Source organism: Callithrix jacchus, chromosome 1 (assembly GCF_049354715.1).
Source record: "Callithrix jacchus isolate 240 chromosome 1, calJac240_pri, whole genome shotgun sequence".
NCBI classification, from domain to species: domain Eukaryota; kingdom Metazoa; phylum Chordata; class Mammalia; order Primates; family Cebidae; genus Callithrix; species Callithrix jacchus.
This window is the reverse complement of record NC_133502.1, coordinates 67,906,370-67,926,772: the sequence shown is the minus strand read 5'-3', so window position 1 is coordinate 67,926,772 and position 20,403 is coordinate 67,906,370. Positions and strand designations below refer to the sequence as shown.

Sequence of the window (20,403 nt, the reverse complement as noted above, 5' to 3'; positions counted from 1 at the left end):
AAGAAAGGAGTACACTGGTAAAATGACGATATCTTTTCTTTCTTCCCAAAATCACTACAAAATTATTTTTTCTCTCCTACCTAATGCAGTGGTCCCGGGACCACAGCTGCAAGTACAAGTGCTAGAACAGCAAGATGAGTTCTACGCAAAAGACGATGCTTTTAAACCTATGGCCAAATTTCTAAGGGCATGATGGGAGCGGATTGTGCCTTCACCCCTTCTAGCAAAATTGGGGCTAACAGTGAATGCAGTTATACTGCCTGATGTTGAAAAGAACCTACTAGTTCTGCACCCGTGAAACATTATCCAATCTGAATGGAAGTGTGTGGGTAACCCCCCATAAAGGCACCAAGGAAGGAAGAGCTAAGCAGAATCCTGGAACAATTAGTGCCTGAAGAATATCTCAGTTTATAGTGTTACTACTCAGTCATTTTTTTATATAATCCTTCATATATAATCATATATTAGTTTATAGAATGAGTGCCTGAAGAATATCTTACTACTCAGTTATTTCCACATATATATATGTATCTTAGTGCATAATTGGAGGAATGCCTAGAGCAGACACAGTACGGAGCATGAATTAAGGAATAAGCAGCTTATAGTTGGAGGAATGTCTAGAGCAAACACAGTGTAGAGCATGATTTCAGGAAAACAGTTATACCAGGACAAGAATCCATGACCCAGGCGGCAGCATTCAGTATTGTAAAGATACCTGCTGTATGGCAGGCCTGGGGCAAGAGCCACTCCTCCTGATAAAGGAGTTGTAGGACCTTGCTCCAGTTCTTGTGGAAGGCTGCCCTCAGACCGGCAATCCCTCAAGCCTCTGAGGGCTCAAAACCCCTCTGGATAATTGCACCTTGGTGACTGTGAACTTTATCAGCTCTTGTTATGGTGCTGCTTAAAAAGCATCTTCCTATAGAACTCATTGGAAGCTGCCAGCAGGTGGCGATAGACCCTGACAGCTGTTTCACTGCTGTGGCACCCTCCTATAAATCTTAGGAGTAGCACGCCCATAGATAGATGTATTGCAAACTGCAACCTCTTCCACCTCCATGCCTTGGTGACCTAATGGGGGTAAACCCCTTATTGCACACGGCCTAGGTGACCTAATGGGGGTGGACCCTTTATTTTATTGCTCATGACCCTATAACTATTCTTAAAGATGACTTCACTCACTACCCTGCCCCCTAACCTATACCCAATAAATACAGATGCTTCTGGAAATTTGGGGCCTTGCCTGTGTCCGCTTACATGTGGCGTGGCCCTCTGAGCCCAGCTGCGCTTATTTTGTACTTCTGTGTCCTGTCTCTTTATTTCTCAGATCCTGCGCCTCAGCACAGTGATGGGGACACCCCACGACCCTGTGGGGTTGATAGCCCTACAGAAGTGAGATACCTGCTAGACTTGTATTGAGGAGGACATACTTGCTAGACTTACATTGCTACCTGCAATCTAGACCAGCATAGTGGTGATTCTAATGTCCCTTCCAAAGGTGAAAAGGTTTGGGTATTAATGGAGAAAAGGAAAAATAGTAGCTCAGAGTAAAAAAATAAATAAAGCTGGGCACAGTGGCTCATGCCTCTAATCCTGAAACTTTAGGAGGTCAAGGCAGGAGGACTGCTTGAGTTCAGGAGTTTAAGGCCAGCCTGGGCAACATAGGGAGACCTTATCTCTACAGAAAAAAACAAAAACAAAAACAAAAAGTAGCCAGGCATGGTGGTGCACACCTGTGATCCCAGCTACTCAAGAGGCTGAGGTAGGAGGATCACTTGAGCCTGGGAGGTTGAAGCTGCAGTAAGCAGAGATCGTACCACTATACTCCAGCCTGGATGACAGAGCCAGAGCCTCTCTCAAATAAATAAATGAGTTATTAATTGAGGAAAATTCTGTATCACATTAACAAGTCAAAAGAATCTCAGAGCAAGAGATGACATTGTCTCTGAGCTCAATTATTCTAAGGAAGGAGACCCTTAATCATCCTTAAGCATTTAAGACCACCTCCCCCTTGACTTCCACATAGCATTTCAATAGGGGGAGTAAAGGCTGGCAGATGGGGTGCCACCTTTAATCACCCTCCTAGAGATCGCAGATATGGTATGGAGGAATCTTTCCAGAAGGCGTTGTTTTTACTTAAACCCAATCAAACTCCCACCTAAGTCACTGTACCCCACCCTACTCCATGGCCCAAGACGCTTTCACGTGTAATATCTAGAGTTGTGAGCCTTTATAAAGGCAGAGATTTCCTTTGTAAGAGCTTGGTGGTTAAGCAACTATACCATCTTGCTCCTGGCTGAATAAATCACCCCTTCCTTCCCAGTTCGGTGTTCGAGAGGTCTGTTTCTTGCGGCCACTTCTGCTTCAATTTTAGATGCCTGAAAGGATGAAATGTGTATTTACTGAGGCCACTTCTGCTTTTGGAACTAGACAAGATTGAGAGGAAACCTGCAAACCCCAGTGGCCTCATCCTGGTAGTTCGTTCAAACAGTATAATTGAGTGGAAGGACTAATTATTAACGATTGTGTATGTGTTTGTTCATATATATGTATACATGTATATACATATACGTATATATGTGTATATATATATGTACGTATATATAAGTGTATATACATATACGTATATGTATATACAGACACACACACACACACACAATCATTAATAAAACATATGTAAAGGATCCATGATTGAAAACCAGGGGGTGTCATGTGGTGTTATGATATTTATTGGTTTTTGTCCACAGTTCCTGGCTCCTAACTCCAGTAGCCCTTGTTACAGTTTTTTGTTAGCATATTGGGTAGGTTAGGGCTGGGTACAGTGGCTCACACCTGTAATCCCAGCACTTTGGGAGGTCAAGGCGGGTGGATCACTTGAGGTTAGGAGTTCGACACCAGCCTGGCCAACATGAATAAACCCCATCTCTACTAAAAGTGCAAAATTAGCCGGGTGTGGTGGCATGTACCTGTAATCCCAGTTACTTGGGAGGCTGGGGCAGGATAATCGCTTGAACCTGGGAAGTGGAGGTTGTAGTGAGCCAAGATTGTGTCATTGCACTCCAGCCTGGGGAACAGAATGGGACTCATCTCAACTGGGAATCTTAAGACCTTCTCTGAGAGGGTCCTACCCTATACCCTGGGGGAAGGAATGCTGACATCATGAAGTTTCCATAACAACCCAAGAGGACAAGGTTCAGTGAGATTCTGGATAGCAGAACACATGGAGGTTTCTAGAGGGTGATGCTTCCAGGGAGGGCATAGAAGCTCCATGCCACCTTCCCACATACCTTGCCCTACCTATCTCTTTATATGTATTTTTTGTAATATGCTTTATGATAAATCAGTAAATGTAAAAACAAAAAAAACCACAATTTTCTCATATTATAGTTCTAGAGGTTAGAAGTCTAAAGTGGGTCTCAGAGGCTGTGTCAAGAGTGTTTGACCAGAGCAACTCCATCTTGAATAGGGGCTGGGTAAAATGAGGCTGAAACCTACTGGGCTACATTCCCAGTTAGCCATTCTAAGTCACAGGACGAGATAGGAGGTTAGTACAACATACGGGTCATAAAGGCCTTGGTGATAAAACAGATTGCAGTAAAGAAGCCAGCCAAAACCCACCAAAACCAAGATGGCAACAAGAATGACCTTTAATCGTCCTTGCTGCTACACTCCCACCAGTGCCATGACAGTTTACAAATGCCATGGCAACATCAGGAAGTTACCCTATATGGTCTAAAAAGGGGAGGCATGAATAATCCACTCCTTTCCTTGTTTAGCATAGAATAAAGAAATAACCATAAAAATGGGCAACCAGCAGCCCCTGTCTGGGGAGTAGCCATTCTTTTTTCCTTTTCTTTATTTTTGAGATGGAATCTCACTCTGTCCACCAGGCTGGAGTGCAGTGGTGCAATCTCAGCTCACTGCAACCTCTGCCTCCCAGGTTCAAGTGATTCTCCTTAGCCTGCCAAGTAGCTGGGACTACAGGCATGTGCCACCATGCCCAGCTAATTTTTTGTATTTTTAGTAGAGACAGGGTTTTACCATGTTGCCCAGTCTTGTCTCGGACTCCTAACCTCAAGTGATCCACCCACCTTGGCCTCCTAAAGTGTTGGGGTTACAGGCATGAGCCATCGCGCCCAGCTGAGGAGGGAGGATCACCTGAGAGGGAGGTCAGGAGTTTGAGACCAACCTGGCCAACATGGTGAAACCCCATCTCTACTAAATATACAAAATCAGCCCTGAGTAATGGTTCATGCCTGTACTCCCAGCTACTTGGGAGGCTGAGGCAGGAGAATCAGTTGAACCCAGGAGGCAGAGGCTGCAGTGAGCCAAGATCATGCCATTGCACTCCAGCCTGGGCAACAAGAGTGAAAAGCCATATCAAAAACAAAAAACAAAAACTTCTCATAATGCTTTAAGGAAGTTTACAAATTTGTGGTGGGCTACATTCAAAGCCATCCTGGGCCACATGCAGCCCACAGGCCACAGGTTGGACAAGCTTGTTCTAGAGGCTATCCACATGCCCTGTTCCACATCACTCCAGCCCCTGCTTCCATCATTACATGTCTGATCATCCTGCCTCCCTTTTATAAAGACCCTTGTAATTACACTGGGCCAACCAGGAATAATCTGAGATAATCTCCCCTTCTCAAGACCCTTGATGTAATCATAACTGCCAAGTCCCTTTTGCTACGTATTCACAGGTTCTGAGGTTTAAGATGTGGAGATATTTGGGGGCCATTATTCTGCCTAACAGGTATGAATAATGATATTCTTTACCCCAATTTTTAAATAAGAAAAAAATAAGTCTATGAATAACATTATAGATTTCACAAACTGTGCAATGATAATGAAAAGGAATTTGAAATTTGAATGCCTTCTCTAAGCTTGTCAAAGGAAGTTATTTTAAAAGACTTTGTTCACTATTTGACATTATTGTACAATTTTTTTGGTTTAATCAAAAATTAAACACTGAAGTTAAAATATTGTAAAATTATATGACATATCTTTTCAATATATTGAAAAGCTAAATGAGCTCTTTTTTAAACAGCAGAAAATGAGAATGATCCATTAAAGTGAAGGATATCATGGAATTAATTAGCAAACTTACATTATTTTAAAATAATTTTTTCTTCAAGATTTTAAAATTTCACCCATCACCTGAGCATTGTACACTGTACCTAATGTGTAGTCTTTTATCCCTCATCCCTCTCCCACCCTTTCCCGAAAGTACATTGTATCAGTTTTTATGTCTTTGGATCCTCATAGCTTAGCTCCCATGTATGAGTGAAAACATACAATATTTGGTTTTCCCCTACTTAGTTATTTCACTTAGAATAATGGTCTCCAATTCCATCCAGGTTGCTATAAATGCCAATACTTTATGGCCAAGTATTATTCCATGGTGCATATATATACATTTTCTTTATCCACTTGATTGATGGGCATTTGGGCTGGTTCCATATTTTTGCAGTTGTGAATTGTGCTGCTATAAAAATGCATGTGCAAGTGTCTTTTTCTTATAATGACTTCTTTTCCTCTGGGTAGATACCCAGTAGTGGGATTGCTGGATCAAAAGATAGATCTACTTTTAGTTCTTTAAGGAATCGCCACAGTTTTCCACAGTGGTTGTTTACAACTCTACCAGCAGTTTACATTCCTACCAGCTGTGTAGAGGGGTTCCCTTTTCACCGCATCCATCTTTTTGATGGGATGGTTTTTGTTCTTGCTGATTTGTTTGAGTTCCTTGTAGATTTTGGATATTAGTTCTTTGTTGGATATATAGATTGTGAAAATTATCTTCCACTCCATGGTTCTTCATTTATTCTAACTATTTTTGTTGTACAGAAGCTTTTTAGTTTAATTAAATCCCATTTATTTATCTTTGTTTTTGTTGCATTTGTTTTTGGGTTCTTGGTCATGAAGCTTTTGCCTAAGCCAATGTCTAGAAAAGTTTTTCTGATACTCTTTTCAGAATTTTTATGGTTGCAGGTCCTAGATTTAAGCCTTTCATCCATCTTGAGTTGACTTTTGTATAAGGTAAGAGATGAGGATCCACTTTCATTCTTCTACATATTACTTGCCAATTATCCCAGCACCATTTGTTCAACAGGGTGTTTTTTCCCCACTTTGTTTTTGTTTGCTTTATCGAAGATCAGTTGGCTGTAAATATTTGGCTTCATTTCTGGGTTCTCTATTCTGTTCCATTGATCTATGTGCCTTTTTTTTTTTTTTGAGACAGAGTCTTTCTCTATCACCCAGACTGCAGTGCAGTGGTGCAATCTTGGCTCACTACAAGCACCACCTCCTGGATTCAAGCAATTCTCCTGTCTCAGCCTCCAAAGTAACTGGAATTACAGGCCCATGCCACCATGCCCAGCTAACTTTTGTATTTTTAGTAGAGATGGGGTTTCGCCATGTTGGTCAGACTGGTCTCGAACTCCTGATCTCAGGTGATCCACCCACCTTGGCCTCCCAAAGTGCTGGGATTACAGGCGTGAGCTACTGCAGCCAGCCTATGTGCCTGTTTTTATACCAGTAACAAGCTGGTTTTGGTGACGGGCCTTATGGTATAGTTTGAAGTCAGGTTATGTGATGTCTCCAGATTTGTTCTTCTTGTTTAGTCTTGCTTTGCCTATGCAGGCTCTTTTTTGGTTCCATATGAATTTTAGGATTCTTTTTTCTAGTTCTGTGAAGAATGATGGTGGTATTTTAATGGGAATTACATTGAATTTGTAGATTGCTTTTGGCAGTATGGTCATTTTCCCAATATTCCACTCATCCATGACCACAGGATGTGTTTCCATTTGTTTGTGTCATCTATGATTTCTTTCAGCCCTGTTTTATAGTTTTCCTTGTAGAGGTCTTTCACCTCCTTGGTTAAGTATATTCCTAAGTTTTTTGTTCTGGGTTTTTTTTGTTTTGTTTTGTTTTTTGCAGCTATTATAAAAGGGGTTGAGTTCTTGATTTGATTCTCAGCTTGGTTGCTGTTGGTGTACAGCAGGGCCAATGATTTGTGTACATGAATTTTGTATCCTGAAATTTTGCCAAAGGAGCTTTTTTGATGAGTCTTTGGGGTTTTCTAGGTATATAGTCACCAGCAAACAGTGACAATTTGACTTCCTCATTAACAATTTGGATGTCCTTTATTTCTTTATCTTGTCTGATTGCTTTGGCTAGGACTCTATCAATTTAGAAAGTTTATTTTGCAGGCTGGGCACAGCAACATATACCTGTAATCCAAGTACTTTGGGAGGCCAAGGCAGGTGGATCACTTAAAGTCAGGAGTTCAAGACCAGCCTGGCCAACATGGCAAAACCCCGTCTCTACTAAAAATACAAAAATTGGCTGGTATGGTGGTGCGTGCCTGTAGTCTCAGTTACTCAGGTGGCTGAGTCAGGAGAATTGCTTGAACCTGGAAGGCAGAGGTTACAGCAAGCCAAGATCATGCCATTGCACTCCAGCCTAGACAACACAGCGAGACTCTGTCTCAAAATTGCCAGCATTAAGGATGCACCCTTGATATAGCCTCAGGAGGTCCTGATACGTGCCCAAGTGGTTGGGGTGCAGCTTGTTTTTATACATTTTAGGGAGACATAAGGCATCAATCAACTACATTTAAGATATATATTTGTTCAGTCCAGAAAGGCAGGACAACTCAAAGGGTGGTGGTGGGGGTTCCAGTTACATGTAGATTAAAAAATTTTCTGATTGGCAATTGGTTGCAAGAGTTACTATGAATAGAAAGGACATTCTGGGTTACATAAGAGGTTGTGGAGACCAAAGTTTAATCAAGCAGATGAAGCCTCCAGGTAGCAGGTTTCAGAGAGAATAGACTGTAAATGTTTCTTATCAGACTTAAGGTCTGTGTCTATGTTAATGCTGGTTAGCTTTTCCTGAATTCCAAAAGGGAGGAGGACATAATGAGGCATGTCTGATCCCCCTCTTCCCATTATGGCCTCAATTAATTATTCAGGTTAACTTTGGAGTGCCCTGGCTGAGAAGAGAGTCCATTCAGGTGGTTGCAGGGAGAGGGGGCCTTAGAATTTTATTTTCGATTTACACATTATTTTCTTTTTGAGACGGAGTCTTGCTCTGTTGCAGTAGTGTGATCTTGGCTCACTGCAAACTCTGCCTCCTGGGTTCAAGTGATTCTCCTGCCTCAGCCTCCCAACTAGCTGGGACTACAGGCGTGTGCCACTACACCCAGCTAATTTTTGTGTTTTTAGTAGAGACAGGGTTTCACCATGTTGGCCAGGATGGTCTTGATCTCTTGACCTCATGATCTACCTGCCTTGGCCTCCCAAAGCATTGGGATTACAGGTGTGAGCCACCACACCCAGCGATTTACACATTTAAATATTTTTATGAACTTAAAATACTGAAGTGCATGATTTATGCATTTGAAATGAACATAGACCATGTTAGTCAACTCTGTAGGAATCCTTAAAACAAATAAAATAGTAAAACAAAAACCAAGATTTTGAGGTGGCAGAACAATTTAATCAGTTTAATTACAAAAGGTTTCAAATCCTATGAGAATGTTTATACCTACCTACTTCCTTGGAAAGAAGCTAAATTACTTATAGTATTTCTAATTACATAATCACCTGAAAAGGCTCAGTGTAATAGTGCAGTACTGTAAAAGCAACAAAATCAAATGAATCTGTAACAGAGGAAATTATAGAATCATATTAATAGATTCAAAGCCAATATTTAAAAATCAGTTGAGATGCATAAGTGAAGGGATTGTACTGCATTTTATTAACATTTAAACATATCTCATTATCATGATATACAAATATATTTAACTTTCTAGTGTCATAAGAACTTTACTTATAAAAATTATTTATTTGGGGGATATTGACTTCTTTTTCACTCTTAATCCAACACTGTCTTGAAAAGCCTATAAAACGACTTCTTTTTAGCCCTTTGTACTAGTTTCTGTTCCTAGTCTATACCCCATTACTCTATTAGTTATCAAAGGATATGAGCCCCAAGACATTGTTAAGCACTAAGAACTGAATGTCTGCCTCTTTATTTTATAGTTAGAGCATCCTATTGAATAGTTAGGGGCAATTATTTATGCAGCTATATTACATTCTCTATGAATTGCATTTCAGGAGAGTAATGGGGACATTATAAAATACTAATTATTCAAAAGGAGGCATTAGAGCTGAGGAGGACAAGAACCAATGAGTTAAAGAAAGAGTTCCTAGTGAGGTAAAAAAACAAAAATAGGATAAAGAAGCCAGGGAATTGATGAGTAGAGACTCTGTGGGGAAGATAAAGACTGACAAGCTGGAAGGTCACCTGAAAGAATATGGCTTTATTAATGACTTGTACAAAAGTAACTATAAAATGAATAGTCAACAGAAAAACTCCCAGTAGTATTCCCAACCATAAATCATGCACACAGGTATTTTCAAAATCTTGGTATGATTTCTGACTATCCCTATTTACAAAGATTAAACCAAGCAAGATTATTCTTTGTAGTCAAAATCTTTGTTAATTCAGGTTATAAAAAGTCTTGGGTAATTTTCAACAAGGGTGACAAAACAAGCAGGCGAAAGAATAGTCCTTTCAATAACTGGTACAGAGATGATTGGATATCTATGTGCAAAAGAACAAAGTTAGACCAGGCGCGGTGGCTCACGCCTATAATCCCAGCACTTTGGGAGGCTGAGGCGGGTGGATCACAAGGTCAAGAGATCGAGACCATCTTGGTCAACGAGGTGAAACCCTGTCTCTACTAAAAATACAAAAATTAGCTGGGCATGGTGGTGCGCACCTGTAGTCCCAGCTACTCGGGAGGCTGAGGCAGAATTGCTTGAACCCAGAAGGCAGAGGTGGCGGTGAGCCGAGATCATGCCATTGCACTCCAGTCTGGGTAACAACAGTGAAACTCAAAAAAAAAAAGAACGAAGTTGAGGCTGGGCGCAGTGGCTCATGCCTGTAATCCCAGCACTTTGGGAGGCCAAGGTGGGTGGATCATGAGGTCAAGAGATCGAGACCATCCTGGCCAGCACGGTGAAGCCCCATCTCTACCAAAAATACAAAAATCAGCTGGGCGCGGTGGTGCACGCCTGTAGTCCCCGCTACTCGGGGGACTAAGACAGGAGAATTGCCTGAACCCGGGAGGTGGAGGTCGCAGTGAGCCAAGATTGTGCCACTATACTCCAGCCTGGCACCTGGCAACAAAATGAGACTGTCTCAAAAAAAAAAAAAAGAATGAAGTTGAACTCCTACTTCACACCATATACAAAAATTAACTCAAAATGTACCAAAGATTTAACTATAAGAACTAAAAGTACATAACTCTTAGAAGAAAACAGGAGTAAATCTTTCTGATATTGGATTAGACAATGGTTTCTTAGATATAATAACACTGATTAGTTAGGGTTCTCAAAAAATACAGAACCAATAAAATATATAATAAAATATATACAGACATATAAGAGGAGATTTATTATGGGAACTGTCTTACTCAATTATGGGGACTGAGAAGTCCCATAATATGCTGTGTGCAATCTGGAGACCTAGGAAAGCTGGGAGTGTAATTCAGTTCAAGTCTTCAAGTCTGAAAACCTGAGAACCAGGGGAATCAATGGAGTGGCTTCCAATCCAAGGCTGAAGGCCTGAGTCCTGAGGAGGGGGAGCATGCTGGGGTAAGTCTCCAAGGTCAAAGACCCAAGCCAGGAGCACTGATGTCTGACGGAAGAAGAATATGGTGTACCAGAAGGGGAAAGAGAATTTGCTCTTCCTTCACCTTTTTGTTCTATTTGAGCCATGAATGTATTAGATAATGCCTACTTACATGTGTGAGGGCAGATCATTTTGCAGTCTACTCATTTTTTTTTTTTTTTGAGACAAGAGTCTCTTGTGACCCAGGCTGGAGGGCAGTGGTGTGATCTTGGCTCACTGCAAACTCCACCTTCCAGGTCCAAGTGATTCTCTTGCCTCAGCCTCCTGAGTAGCTGGGATTATAGGCACATCCAGCTAATTTTATTGTATTTTCAGTAGAGATAGGGTCTCACCATGAAGCCAGGCTGGTCTCAAACTCCTGGCCTCAAAAGTGAGCTGCCTGCCTCACCCTCCCAAAGTGCTGGGATTACAGGCATCCACCACCATATTCAGCTAATTTTTTTGTATTTTTAGTAAAGACAGGTCTCAACATGTTGACCAGGCTGGTCTTGAACTCCTGACCTCAAGTGATCTCCCTGCCTCAGCCTGCCAAAGTGCTGGGCTTACAGGTGTGAGCCACCACGCCCAGCCCAGTCTACTGATTTAAATGCTGATGTTCCATTTAAACACCCTCATAGAAATACATAGAAATAATGTTTACCAGCTATCAAGGCATCCGTTAACCCAGTGAAGTTGGCACATAAAACTAACCATTCACAAGTACCAAAAGCACAGGTGACCCCAAAAAATTAGATAAATAAAGCTCTGTCAAAATTAATTTTTGAAGGCCGGGTACAGTGGCTCACACCTGTAATCTCAGCACTTTGGGAGGCTGAGGTGGGCAGATCACAAGGTCAGAAATTCAAGACCAGCCTGGCCAACATGGTGAAACCCCATCTCTACTAAAAATATAAAAAATTAGCTGGGCATGGTGGCACATGCCGGTAATCCCAGCTACTCAGAGGCTGAGGCAGGAGAATCACTTGAACCCAGGGGATGGAGGTTGCAGTGAGCTGAGATTGGGCCTTATACTCCAGCCTGGGTGACAGAGCACTCCATCTTGAGAAAAAATAAAAACAAAAACAAAATTAATTTTTGTGTTTCACAGGCAAGAAAGTAAAAAGACACACCATGGAGTGGGAGAAAATATTTGTAAATTATTTATCTGATAAGGAGCTTATATCTAGAATATATCAAGACTCTTACAACTTAAGAACAACAAAAATATCCCAGTTTAAAAATGGACAAAGGATCTGAATAGGTATTGCTCCAAAAGAGATACAAATCTCCACTAAGTACAGGAAAACATGCTCAGCATTATGCGTCAATAAGGAAATGTAAATAAAAACCACAATAAGGTAACACTTTATACTTACCAGGATGGCTAAAATAAAAGACAGATGATAAGTACTGGCAAGAATGAAGAGAAATTAGAACCCTTGTACATTGCTAGTGGGATTGTAAATTGGTGTAGCCACTTTGAAAAACAGTTTGCCAGTTCTTCAGACATTTAAACATAGTCATTATTAGATCCAGCAATTTTGCTTCTAGATATACAATGAAGAGAATTTAAAACATATGTTCACTCAAAAACCTATACGTGAATATTCATGGCAGCATTGCTCATAATTGCCAAATAGTAGCAACAAATGTCCATCAACAAATACATGAACAAAATATGGTATATCCACATGGTGGAATATTATTATTTAACCATAAAAAGAAATAAAGTACTAGGAAGGAATAGATACTATAACATCGATGAACCTTGAAAACATCATATTAAGTGAAAGAAGCCAGATAATGAAAAAGACGACATACTATATAATTCCGCTTATATGAAATGTTCAGAACAGGTAAACCTATAGAGTCAGAAAGTGACTTAGTGGTTTTCAGGGGCTGGAGTAGGGAGGAATGGAAAGTAGCTGCTGATAATATGAAGTTTCTTTTTGTGGGTGATGGCAATTGTACAACTCAGTGATATTCCATAAACCAATGGTTCATTCTATAAACCATTAAACATATACTTTAAAAGGTTGAATTCTATGATATGTGAATTATATCTCAATAAAACTGTTATTTTTTAAAACTTGAGGCCAGGCATGGTGCCTCATGCCTGTAATCTCAGCACTTCGGGAGGCTGAGGCAGGGGGAACTTGAGGCCAGGAGTTCAAGATCAGCCTAGGCAACAAAACAAGACTCCCTATCTCCACAAAATATTTAAAAAATTAGCTAGGCGTGGTGGTGGGCACGTTAGTCCCAGCTACTTGGGAGGCTGAGGCAGGAGGATAGCTTGAGTCCAGGAGTTTAAGGTTGCAGTGAGTTATGACTGTACCACTGCACTCCAGCCTGGGTGACAGAGTGAGACCCCATCTCTAAAAAAAAAAAAAAAAAAAAAAAAAAAGTGTTTATAGAATTCCTTTATACAACGACCTGCCTTAGTGCATGGAAACGTTTTTCTAAGAACTCAGTTTACATACTACTTTCTGGGTTGTGGATGAGATGACGTATAATTAGAATGTATTTACTTATTTGGGGGGCATCATTCATTTGTTGTTTTTATAAATATTTACTGAGTATTCACTATATAGCAGACATCAATGAATTAAGAACCTATAAAATGGAATTTTCCTTTTTTTTTTAGAATGTATTAGGTGTTTGATGTGGACTGATAACTGCATTAAACATAAGACATTATATGTATAAACAGGACATTTTCCTTCTTAAGAAGCCATGTAGAATAATTCTTAAAGCATTTGGTTAAAAGTTTGGAATAAACATAAGAAAAAAAGTATTTTAATCATACTTAATTATTTGCAGGTCTACTCTGCTACACTAACGTTCTCTTGGTCATAACATATCCCTGGAGCTTCTTTTCACTTACTCTTGGTATTTCAAAGCTATTTCTTGTTTTTGTTCTTGTTTTACAAATGGAGTCTTGGTACACTGCCTAGGCTGGAGGGCAGTGGCTATTCACAGGTGCCATCATAGCACACTACAACTTTGAATTCTTGGGCTCAAGTGATTCTCCCACCTCAGCCTCCCAAGTACCTGGGGACTGAACGCACATGCACCATCGTACCCAACTCTCACAAGGTTGTTTCTTTTTTAAGCATTTTTCAAACAATCTAGAATTTCATACTCACCAACAATTTTAAGTAGTCTCACATTTCCTATGATTCAGGTTACAGAATCTGTAAAGCATACTGGCCTAGCAGTTGTCCCCAGAACTATGCTAGTTCTATCCAGCACCATATCTACAACCATAGACACTTGCTTTAATAGAAGTATAGCAGTTCCTTCTCAAGGAAACAGCTAGGTTCTGACAGTGTCCCTGCATTTGGGATATTCATATACGGGGCCATCACTGAGAAAATAGGATTGAAGGGATTGTGACTATAGGTGGAGTCTTCTGACAAACTTTACAAATATTTTACATAAAATAAAATTATAGAGATTAAATGGCATTGCATCTATCCTAAATTAGTAATGTTGGGTACATTTTAACTAATAATCCATGTGACCTTCCTTGTTACTAGAAACATTTTAGGGTCTTTCTCACAATTTCAACAAAATACTTCTAATTTTGTTTTGTTGCAGATATTATATATACACAGAAGTGTTTTGTTTTTTTTTCTGTCTGGTCCTTTCTGCAAATCAAGTGCTTTTTTTACTTTATTTGTTTGTTTTTGTCTTTATATCTTCAAAATGTTTTATTAAAAATTACTTATTTGACACTAAGGGTAAATGCTTGGCAGAGTTTTGCATATCAATTAAGTAAATGAGTTACTGCCATCAGTCACAGTCTTTGTTGGGTATCTCATTCAAGTTGGGTGAAACTTTATCACCACCATCTTTTCTTCTAGTGGAGTTAATGATTCACCCTTTTTCCTCCTTATCTTATTTGTCCAAATCCTAAAGTTTGGTTTTCACTTAAACTAAAAACTGCTCATGGCCGACATTTTCTCTGGAGTCATGATTTAACGCTTCTTCTTCACATTCACACCTTTTTTTGGAACCGAACACAAGGATCCAATTTTATACAGGCAACTCTGCATAGACCAATCAGAATGGGCTGTTAGCTATACACCATCTTCTGCAGTTTCTTCTACTCATGCAGCAAGCTTTATCCAGCACTTGTGAGGAAAAGGTCTTTATACAAGATAAAAACAAGAAAGCAAACCACACTGAGCACTACAGCTAGGCCAGCCACCCCCAAACCAAAGGACTATTTCCCTATGTCTCTAAAGAGATTAGGTTCCTCTCTTTGTCCTTCCACTTACTAACTCTCAAATGACAATTTCCACCAACCTGGTCCTTGGGTGTAGCTTTTTTACTTTACAATCTGGAGATGGTGACTTCTTGTTCCTTGGCCCCTACTGTAGTTCAAAGACACAATCACTTGAATGCTTGCAATGCTTTGGGAAGCTTTTATTTGAACTACTTGGCACAGCTAAGTGTTTTCCAGCCTTTTTCTCATAATACCAGATTATGCAGCTTTTATCTTTAGCCATGAAAACCTTGTACAAAACTCTTCTCATCAGCCCTTTCTACTAAGTCACAGGTTTAAATGCCTTCCTATAATAAGGAACATAGATCCAAGGACTAATTTTACTTATTCTCATCTTCCTTTATTTCTTTTGTAAATGCAAAAACTATTTTGGTTTTGACCTTTTCTCTGACTCCCTTTTGTAGCCTCAGCATCTTTTTTCCCTTATGATTGCCACAGTAGTACTTAGAATCTAAATTGGCAAGGAAAATATATTTAGAAATATTGAGTAAGAGAACTTGAGGTTGGCAGGGATCACAGAAATCCCCTTGGTTTATGACAGTCTGCTTTATCTTCTATAGAAGGGAAGCAGAATAACATACAGTTTGTCTAGGCTGAAAGTTTTTGGTAAATCACATTGTTTATTCTCGGGGGCCTTTTTTATGTAGCACTTGCTATTGGTTTCTTTTTCTTCTTTTTCAATATTAAAAAAATTGTTGTGCTATTTTAATTTTTTTGTACCTTTTAAAATTTCTTCATCTTACCCCAGCTTCTTTTCTTCCTAATGCCAAATGTCTGTATTTTCCAAGTCTCCAACCTGGCTTATCGGTCTTAGCAATTAAAAGAACTATGTTGGCCAGGCTGGTCTCAAACCCCTGACTTCAGGTGATCCGCCCACCTCAGCCTCCCAAAGTGCATCCTTACTAAAAACAGAAAAATTAGCCGGGTGTGGTGGCAGGTGTCTGTAATCCCAACTACTTGAGAGGCTGAGACAGGAGAATCTGATCCCAGGAGACGGAGACTACAGTGAGTTGACATCACACCATTGCACTCCAGCCCAGGCAAAAAGAGTGAGATTCTGTCTCAAAAAAAAAAAAAGCACTAAATAGGCCAGGCATGGTGGTTCATGCCTATAATCCCAGGGCTTCGGGAGGCCAAGGTGTGTGGATCTCTTGAGCCTAGGAGCTTAAGACCAGTCTAAGCAACATGGTGAAACACCATCTCTATACAAAACACAAAAAATTTGCCAGACGTGGTGGTGCCATTGCACTCCAGCCTGGACAACAGAGAACTTGTCTCAAAAAAAGAAAAAGGAAAAAAAAGTACTAAATATCCTTTTCTTCTGATAGAGACAGCCTGTGAAGGACAATCCTGCAAAATATTCAAAAGCACCACTAACAGAACCAACTAACGGCAGTCTGTTGCAGTTACAAGGTTTATGTTATTTTTCTTATGTATTTTTGGTTGCTCAATGTAGGTAATATAACGTATAATTCAGGAAATCCAAATTAAATGAATACAATTCATGCCAAGTAAATTTAAATGTCAATCTCTCAGGTAAGAAGATAGAAGCAGACAAATACAAATTAGGAATGTATTTTTAAATGTAACACCCTAGGGAGGCAGTTTGCAGAGTGGTTAAGAACACAGACCCTAGAGCCAGAATATCTGCTTGAATTCAGCTTCATCCTTCATTGACTGTGCAACTGAGTACATTTTTTTCCTTCAGCTTCCTCATCTGTAAAGTGGAAGATAGTTTTTCCCCTTACACAGTTGTTACAAAGACTAAATTAGTTTATTTAAAAAAAAAACATTTAGAACAGAGCCTGACAATAATAAGTACTAAATAAATGTTGGTTACTATTAGTTACTCAAAATTATAATAATGAATTGGTCAAGGCTCCAGAAATATGTCAGATTTTGAAGAATGTTTTTGGTAATGTTTCTGATTTTTAAAAGATCACAAATGTAGTTTGGATTAGTCTAAGAAAAAATGTTTTGTTTAATAACTGATTAATGAGTTTTTAAGAACTCATTCTGTATGACCGAGTACAGAATGGGAAATTCACTAACAGAAGACGTCTGGCTGGCATAAAAAACGTTAAAGAAAATCCTAAGCATAACGTTAATCTCAACTCTGAAACACCAGCTTTACATTATTGTTTTCAGTTCTGGAGTCCTGGCATGTCATGGAAGCAGACAGACTCCACATTTTTGAAGTAGTAATTCTTGGTTATTGTTTTGACTTAGATAAATGACCTTGAGAAACTTTTTTTAGGCTTTGTGATTGTTATTTAAAGCGATAGCTGTGAAAGACTGTCAAAACATCTTTAACACTGTGCTTTTCAAAGAGAGAGGATAATTCCTTTGAAAGAAATAATGAATGGATATTAGAATCCCAGATACCAGAAGGAAAAGTGAGTTCATGGATGGCGTTAACCTGCCAAGACAGGGAAGTCTGTTTCAGGAGCTAACCAGCTTTGCTAACTTCATGCTGCGGAGCACACTCGAGTTTTAGGACCGGGGCAAAGTGCACTTTGCAGCGCCTCAGGAAATTACTTTTCCAGCCAGGAAAGACTATGGCCCTTCTGCCTCTCTACAGTAATGTCCAATTCACAGCCATTTAGTGTCTGGCTTTTCATTGAAGATGTGACTGACTTGAATGGCCTAAATGTTTATTACACATTTAATACATGTACTTCTTTTAATATTTCTGAACAAAAGTTTTACTTTATAACAACTAATTTTGTTATATTTTATTGTCTAGACATGAGTTATAGCAGTTTACATTCGATGTGGAGATAAATGAAATGTACAAAAAAAGGTCAAATCTGCATTTTGAACTGAGAGCATGTTTAAGAGGATTATAGCATTAATTATTAAGAGTTAGAACTTCAGAATTTTCGAGGCAGCATGATCTGATGTAGCAAATACTGGCTTAGGAATGTTAAAGCAAACTAAATACGGCCTGAGAAGGACTCTGTCCTTCTGTATTTGAGTCCTTGTGTACGAACTGTAACCTAGCCTAATAGGCAGACAAGTTTGAAAACCTAATTTAGGAGTATGCACCTGTAACATCAGCTGAGTCTTGGCCAATCCCAGCGGCCATACTTCAACCAGTCATATGCACTGCTGATTGTTCAAACTGTGTTCAAATAAGACAAACGCCCACCTGTAACTAATCCAGCTGTTTCTGTCCTCACTGCTGATTTCTGTATCTCGCTTCTCTCTCATGGTCTAAAAATTTGTTCTAACCACGAGGCATCCCTGGAATCTCTGAATCTCCTGTGATTCTGGGGGCTACCCAGTCCTTCGTTGCTCAATTTAACTCCTTTAAATTTAGTTCAGCTGAAGTTTTTATTTTAACAGGAATCAGACTGGTGAGCCCTGAATCCTGCCTGTTTATCTCCTGCTCATCTGAAGTTGTAAAGTTACTTAGTACCTCTAGGCCTGTCTCTTCACTTATAAATTGGGGACAATACTGACCTTGAAATCTTGAAATAAGTCAACTATATACATATATATATATATATGGTAGAAAAATGCTGCCTCCAACGTTCCGTTCAAATTCTCACCCCCCGCCCCACCCCCAGCACTTCCCGTGGGGGGGAAAAAATCAAAACATTTAATTCCCAGCATAACTGTTAAGGTTTGCAGTAAAAGAAAATTTCACATGTGAAATGATTACCAAGAAAGTACTGTATACACAGTGGGGGAAAGGACCAACCCTCGACCAGTTTAATAATACCTTGGTGATTAATTCTACGATAACTTAATTTCAACGTACAAAACTTTCCCTTAGGATTATAATGAAAAAACAATTTGTATAGACAGTAAAGAGAACCAGGAACCTGAAAATTTTCCCTCATTCTATAGATATAAAACATTTGCAATTCGGGTCACTAACAGTTATGTATGGGAACGCATTATTTAAGTAGTGGGAGCTTCCAGTTTCCCAGGAAGATCTATCCCTAGGGAAGCCTTTAGGACGAAACTGATCTGGGAACAGAGAGGTTTGAGCCAGGTTAATTCTAGAGGTCCTCCCAGACATTTCCGGACGCCAAGTGGTATCTTACACTTACATCCTTTTTTTTTTTTTTTGGAGACAACAGTTTCTGTTGCCCAAGCTGGAGCGCTGTGGCGCGATCTAGGCTCATTGTAACCTCCGCCTCCCGGGTTCAAGTGATTTTCGTGCCACAGCCTCCTGAGTGGCTGGAATTACAGGCGTGCAGCGCACCCGGCTACTCCCCCCGCCCCCTTCTTTTGAGACAGAGTCTCTCTCTGTCGCCAGGCTGGAGTGCAATGGCGCGATCTCTTCTCAACGCAACCTACACCCCGCCTCGGGTTCAAGCGATTCTCCTGCCTCAGCGTCCCAAGTAGCTGGGATTACAGGCATGCGCCACCACGCCCGGGTTAATTTTTTTGTGTTTTTAGTAGAGACGGGGTTTCACCATGTTGGCCAGGATGGTCTCGACCTCCTGACCTCAGGCAATCCGCCCACCTCGGGCTCCAAAGTGCTGGGATTACAGACGTGAACCACTGCGCCCGGCCTGAAGATGTAAAATCTACCACAGAAGGATGATCTAAGTGGGGAAGGAGATGACAGGTGACGGCCTCCTACGTGGAAGCAGGAAGGAGCTGAGCTGACCGTAGCAGTCGAGGGCGTCTCTCGGGACCCACCCTGCTTCCCGCAGCCTCGGGGGTCCCCGTCACACCCCTCGGAATCTTCAGTGCACCAGATAGGGGGAACTTGGAAGAAGCAGGCCACGAATCGCCACTCCCGCCCCGCCCCCGCTCCAGCGTCCCCTCCCAGGGCGGCCTCCCGCGTGCCCGGGACCACGCAGTCCCACGGACCAAGTAGTGAGCGTCTCTGCACCGAAAATGTGCACATCCACAGTGCGGTCACTAACAGGCATTACTCCTGGGTCCCTCGTGCGTCTATTTAGGATGTGAGGGAAACCAGCCACTGTGGTGGCAAAGCCTGTTCAGCCTGGGTGCGCAGAAGGAAACCTCGGAAGTCATTTCCATTAGCTCCCCTTCCCCTAAACTGATCCGCTTCTGTCAATCCGTCCCCGGAAATAATGTCGAGGCCGGGGACGAGGGGGCGGCGTTTTAAAAATTCTGAATTGGAAAACCCCTGAGAATACTGAGGGACAGACAGCCCCACTCACCTGTCAGCGCTGGGGCAGTGCGCGAAACCGCCTGAGAAAAACCGGCTGGTGCGCAGACGCACACCGTCCTACATCAGCTTGCCCGCCCCGCCCCGCCCCCTTCCACGCCCCCGCACGCCAGTAGCCCCACCAGTCTCCCCGGCCCCGCCCCGCCGCTCGCACCTTCCGGTCCCTTCCCCGCCCTTGAGCCTCCGCGTTTTCCTAGCAGGCCAGGCTGCCCTTAGCCTGAATTACGCCCTCCCGGCCTAGGGTGTCGCTCTACCGGCTTCCGAGCTCCACACA

The 20,403-nt window shown here is 41.1% G+C and overlaps 1 pseudogene across 1 annotated transcript in view; it reads right to left on the bottom strand.

Annotated features, from left to right (window-relative positions):
* LOC118153536 (RING finger protein 141 pseudogene) overlaps positions 1-20,168 on the bottom strand; it is a 30,752-nt pseudogene extending 10,584 nt beyond the window's left edge. Inside the window, exon 1 of the transcript XR_008480236.2 lies at positions 20,122-20,168. The product of XR_008480236.2 is annotated as an RING finger protein 141 pseudogene (transcript). The remainder of the gene's footprint in view (positions 1-20,121) is intronic.
* Positions 20,169-20,403: the final 235 nt, after the last annotated feature.